Source organism: Triticum aestivum, chromosome 4D, assembly GCF_018294505.1.
Source record: "Triticum aestivum cultivar Chinese Spring chromosome 4D, IWGSC CS RefSeq v2.1, whole genome shotgun sequence".
NCBI classification, from domain to species: Eukaryota; Viridiplantae; Streptophyta; class Magnoliopsida; order Poales; family Poaceae; genus Triticum; species Triticum aestivum.
Genome location: NC_057805.1, coordinates 350,485,245 through 350,491,989, shown reverse-complemented (window position 1 = coordinate 350,491,989; position 6,745 = coordinate 350,485,245).

The following is a 6,745-nucleotide window of genomic DNA, read 5'->3' as shown; positions in this document are numbered from 1 at the left end:
CCTGAATTATCAGGGATGCCGGTGATACGTCTCCAACGTATCTATAATTTTTGATTGTTCCATGCTATTATATTATCAATCTTGGAAGTTTTATAATCATTTTATATCATTTTGGTACTAACCTATTGACATAGTGCCAAGTGCCAGTTGCTGTTTTCTGCATGTTTTTTACATCATAGGAAATCAATAGCAAACGGAGTCCAAATGCAACAAAACTTACAGAGATTTGTTTTGGACCAGAAGACACCTAATGGGCCAAGGCTGCGCCTGGGGGGTGCTCCGAGGAGAGCACCACCCACTAGGGCGTGCCAGGAGGCCCAGGCGCGCCCTGGTGGGTTGTGCCCACCTCGGGTGCCCCTGGACCGCCTCTTTGCTCTATAAATACCCCATATTCTAGAAACCCTAGGGGAGTCGACGAAAATCAATTCCAGCCGCCGCAGAGTCCAGAACCACCAGATCCAATCTAGACACCATCACGGAGGGGTTCACCACTTCCATTGGTGCGTCTTCGATGATGCGTGAGTAGTTCTTTGTAGACCTTCGGGTCCATAGTTAGTAGCTAGATGGCTTCCTCTCTCTCGTTTGATTCTCAATACAATGGTCTCTTGGAGATCCATATGATGCAACTCTTTTCGCGGTGTGTTTGTTGGGATCGGATGAACTTTGAGTTTATGATCAGATCTATCTTTTTATATCCATGAAAGTTATTTGAGTTTCTTTGATCTCTTATATGCATGATTTCTTATAGCCTCGTATTTCTTCTCCGATATTTGGATTTTGTTTGACCAACTTGATCTATTTATCTTGCAATGGGAAGAGGTGCTTTGTAGTAGGTTCGATCTTACGGTGCTTGATCCCAGTGACGAAGGGGAACCGACACGTATGTATTGTTGCTACTAAGGATTAAATGATGGGGTCTATCTCTACATAGACAGATCTTGTCTACATCATGTCATCGTTCTTATTGCATTACTCCGTTTCCCCATGAAGTTAATACACTAGACATGCTGGATAGCGGTTGATGTGTGGAGTAATAGTAGTAGATGCAGGCAGGAGCCGGTCTACTAATCTTGGACGTGATGCCTATATAATGATCATTGCCTGGATATTGTCATGAGTATTTGAAATTCTATCAATTTCCCAACAGTAATTTGTTTACCCACCATTTGCTATTTTTCTCGAGAGATGCCACTAGTGAAACCTACGGCCCCTGGGTCTCTTTCTCATATATTTGCCTTCGCGATCTATTTTATTTGCCTTTTATTTTTAGATCTATTAAACCAAAAATACAAAAATACCTTGCTGCAATGTGTTCTTATTTATTTTATTTGGCGTTCGATCTATCAATCTACTACAAATTTATCTCCCGTCCACGTGCCAATTTCTGGCGCCGTTACCCAAAAGGGATCGACAACCCCTTTAACACGTCGAGTTGCGAGTGGTTGTTATTTGTGTGCAGGTGTTGTTTACGTTGTGTTGCTTGGTTCTCCTACTGGTTCGATAACCTTGGTTTCATCACTGAGGGAAATACCTACCATTGCTATGCTGCATCATCCCTTCCTCTTTGGGGAAATACCGACGTAGCTTCAAGCCGCATCAAAAGGAATTTCTGGCGCCGTTGTCGGGGAGGATCTTCAACATATACCAGATTCCTAATCACAAATGTCATCTCCTCGCAACTTACATTATTTGTTATTTGCCTCTCATTTTCCTCTCCCCCACTTCACAAAAAATTTCTGTCTTATTCGCCCCTCTTTTTGTTTGCCTTTTGCGTGTCAGATCTCTTGTTTGCTTGTGACCATGTGTCTTCTATTTGCTTGCATCTTTGCTTGCTAAAAATGTATTGATATGGATCCTCATCCACTAGCTAATATTTTTAAGAGATCTAATTATGCTGAACCAGTTGCTAGTGATTTGAGTGCACTTGATTATCTCCATGAAGTTTTGCTTGAATTTCGTGAATCTGGAAATTCTGATGAAGTGTTAAAAGAAGAAATTTATAAAATGTCTCATGATAGCTTCTTGAATGAAAAGCATGATTGCAATGATTTTATTATAAATTCTATTAATGTCAATTGTGCTAATAATATGCAAACCCCAAGCTCAGGGATGCTAATTTTGCTATGACCACGACATATTGCAATGATCATGATTGGGGTGATTCTTCTTATGATCTTGAAAATTTATTTAAGCCTCATGATGAATATGATATTGATAGTGGTGCTTGCAATAATATTGAAAGTGGGGTTGGAAGAGTGTCAACTCTTGGTAATAGTGATCCCACTACTTTGGAGAATGATCAATCTTATGAATTTTTTGATAAAAGTGGGCTTGGAGAGGTCATGACTTTAGTTGACATTAATCCCACTATTTTGGAAGTGTCAATTTTTTATGCATGTGGATCATGAAAAGAAAATTTTATATGATTTCTATATTGTTGAATTTTATTATGATCCTACATGTAATTATTATGAGGGAGGAAAATATGTTTGTAGGAATTTTCATGTTACTAAATTACGTCTCTTCATGTTGAGATTGTTATTGTTTCTTTCTTGTTCCTTGCATATGCTAAATATTTCTTGCCTTAATGATTTGTTTGCTTATAAAATTCCTATGCATAGGAAGTATGTTAGACTTAAATGTGTTTGTCATATATTTCATGATGCTCTCTTTGTATTTTAATTCATATCTTTCATGTGAGCATCGCTGAAATCTTATGCCTAGCTACGGGCATAAAACATTAGCGCTTGTTGGGAGGCAACCCAATGAATAAAATTTATTTTTGCTTTTTTCTTCCTGTTCTTGAGTGTTAGAAAAATTATGCTACTTTTATGATTGTGTTTTTTGTGTTTTAATTAGTGTTTCTGCCAAGTAAAGCCTTTAGGATCTTCTTGGGTGATAGTTGTTTGATCTTGCTGAGAAACGGAAACTTTTGTGCTCACGGAAACAATTCTCATTTTTTTACCAGAGCGTGATAAAATGCCAATTCTTTTTGAAGAAGATTAATACACAAATTTCTCAGGTTGTCCTAATTTTTCAGAATTTTTGGAGTTTCAGAAGTATTCGAAATAGTCAGATTGCTATAGACTGTTCTGTTTTGACAGATTCTGTTTTCTTTGCGTTGTGTGCTTGTTTTGATGGCTCTATGGTTTTATTTGATGAGTTTTTGCCATAAAAAAGTTGGAATACAGTAGATATAATGCAAAAACAAAATATGAATTGGTTTACTACAGTACTTATAGTAGTGATTTATTTTCTTATACTAACGGACCTCACAAAGGTTTTGTTGAGTTTTGTGTGATTGAAGTTTTCAGGTTTTGGGTTTTCTTATGATGGATGAAGGAATAAGGAGTAAGAAGAGCCTAAGCTTGGGGATGCCCTGGCATCCCAAGCTATTATCCAAAAAAGAGCAAGCAATTAAGCTTGGGGATGCCCCGAGTGGCATCCCCTCTTTCTTCTAACGACCATCGGTATTTTACTCGAAGCTATATTTTTATTCGTCACATACTAAGTGTTTTGCTTGGAGCACCTTGTATGATATGAGTCTTTTCTTGTTTTATTTTGTGTTTTAAGTCTTGATTCCTTTCTGGACACACTTATTTGAGAGAGCCAAAATGATGTCATGACTTGTTAGAATTGCTCTCTATGCTTCACTTAAATTTTTATGAGCTATGGACTTGCTCTAGTGCTTCACTTATATCTTTTTGAGCATGGTGTGCTTTAGTATTTTTGAAGAAATTCTATCTTGCTTCACTTAGATTTATTTGAGAGTTAGTAAATTTTTCAAGAAATTCTCTCTTGCTTCACTTAAATTAATTTGAGAGAAAGAAAAATTATGCTCATGATCTTCACTTATATTTGTTTGAGCTTGTCAAAAGCAACACATGAAAATTAGTCCCAAAGTGATAGACATCCAAGAAGGATATAATAAAAACTTTGATGAAGATCATTGGACAAAATAAACTTGATTCTTAGTAATAGTTTTGAGATATGATGATGTGATATGTGAGTCATCTTGATGAGTAATTATGCTTTAGTAAGAATATTGGTGTTAACGTTTGTGATTCCCTATGCAAGCACGAAAGTCAATAATTATGCAATGAAATTATATCCTACTTGTGGTGCATTATTTGGTGTTAATTATGCTTAATGCTTGCTTATGAGATTATTCGTTTCTTATTTGGTCGCTTCTCAATCTTTTGCTAGCCTTCATTTTGCATTAAGTATGATCTCTACTTGTGCATCCAAAAACTTTTAAACCAGTTTTGCCACATGGGTCCACTATATCTACCTATATGCGGTAGTCTTTTGCCGTTCTAAGCAAATTTGTATGTTCCATCTCTAATTTTCAAAATAAACTTCTCTTTTGTGTGTTTGTACCGCTCGCGGAGCGGTGAGGGGTGGCTAATATTTTCCATGCTAGATTTGTTATTCTCACAATGAGTGTTTATTCACTTGTCATTGCAGGAGAGTAGGGCAAAGGTATTAGGGATGCCCAGTCCCGAAATGAAAAATGAATTTACTTTATGTTGTCAAATAATAAATTCCTTGGAAGGTTTTGGTATGGAGGGCAACCATGGATACGACTAGCCATGGAAAGTGAAAGTATGGTTGAAAAAGGAATAAACTTTAATTCCTGTTTGGGAACCGCCTATGATATATCTAGCATGGAAAGTGTTGGGAACTCTAAGTCGTTTTTGTTGGTGGGAAGGACACACCTCCAAAATGTTTTTATCTCTAAGTTTTTCGCTTTGAGCTCTGGCACCTCTACAAATCCCTACTTCCCTCTGTGAAGGGCCTTTCTTTTACTTTATGCAATTTTTATTTTGAATTTTAGTCTCAATCTTCTCTTATAAAAGCACCAACTAGGAGGTAATATGATCGTACTTGAGTATTGAGTGGAGCTAATATGCGAGTGTGTTTCATGAATGGATCAATAATTGAGCATAATGGGCTAGGGATAACTTATTTTAGCGTTGATATTTTGAAAGACATGGTTGCTTGTTGATATGCTTGAGTATTTAAGTTATCATGTCAAAACTAGACTATTGCTTTGAACAATATAAAAGTCCAAATGTCCATGCTATAAAGAAAAGAATATGATATGACATGTTAGGCAGCATTCCACATCAAAAATTCTGTTTTTATCACTTACCTACTCGAGGACGAGTAGGAGTTAAGCTTGGGGATGCTGATACGTCTCCAACGTATCTATAATTTTTGATTGTTGCATGCTGTTATATTATCAATCTTGGATGTTTTATAATTATTTTATAGTCATTTTATATCATTTTTTGGTACTAACCTATGACATGGTGCCAAGTGTCAGTTGCTATTTTCTGCATGTTTTTTACATCGCAAGAAATCAATACCAAATGGAGTCCAAATGCAACGAAACTTTACGAAGATTTTTTGGGACCAGAAGACACCTAATGGGCCAAGGCTGCGCCTGGGGGTGCTCCGAGGAGAGCACAACCCACCAGGGTGCGCCCTGGTGGGTTGTGCCCACCTCGGGTGCCCCCCGGACCGCCTCTTTGCTCTATAAATACCCCAATATTCCAGAAACCCTAGCGGAGTTGACGAAAATCAATTCCAGCCGCCGCAGAGTCCAGAACCACCAGATCCAATCTAGACACCATCACGGAGGGGTTCACCACTTCCATTGGTGCCTCTCCGATGATGCGTGAGTAGTTCTTTGTAGACCTTCGGGTCCGTAGTTAGTAGCTAGATGGCTTCCTCTCTCTCGTTTGATTCTCAATACAATGGTCTCTTGGATATCCATATGATGTAACTCTTTTTGTAGTGTGTTTGTTGGGATCGGATGAACTTTGAGTTTATGATCAGATCTATCTTTTTATATCCATGAAAGTTATTTGAGTTTGTTTGATCTCTTATATGCATGATTGCTTATAGCCTCGTATTTCTTCTCCGATATTTGGGTTTTGTTTGGCCATCTTGATCTATTTATGTTGCAATGGGAAGATGTGCTTTATAGTGGGTTCGATCTTACGGTGCTTAATCCCAGTGACAGAAGGGGAACCGACACGTATGTATCGTTGCACTAAGGATAAAATGATGGGGTCTATCTCTACATAGATAGATCTTGTCTACATCATGTCATCGTTCTTATTGCATTACTCCGTTTCCCCATGAACTTAATACACTAGATGCATGCTGGATAGCAGTCGATGTGTGGAGTAATAGTAGTAGATGCAGGCAGGAGTCGGTCTACTAATCTTGGACGTGATGCCCATATAATGATCATTGCCTGGATATCGTCATGAGTATTTGAAGTTCTATCAATTGCCAAACAGTAATTTGTTTACCCACCGTTTGCTATTTTTCCAAGAGAAGCCACTAGTGAAACCTACGGCCCCCGGGTCTCTTTCTCATATATTTGCCGTTGGGATCTATTTTATTTGCCTTTTATTTTCAGATCTATTAAACCAAAAATACAAAAATACCTTGCTGCAGTTTATTCGTATTTATTTTATTTGGCGTTCGATCTATCAATCTACTACAATTTTATCTCCCGTCCACGTGCCAATTTCTGGCGCCGTTACCCGAAAGGGATTGACAACCCCTTTAACATGTCGGGTTGCGAGTGGTTATTATTTGTGTGCAGGTGCTGTTTATGTTGTGTTGCTTGGTTCTCCTACTGGTTCGATAACCTTGGTTTCATCACTGAGGGAAATACCTACCGTCGCTGTGCTGCATCATCCCTTCCTCTTTGGGGAAGTACCGA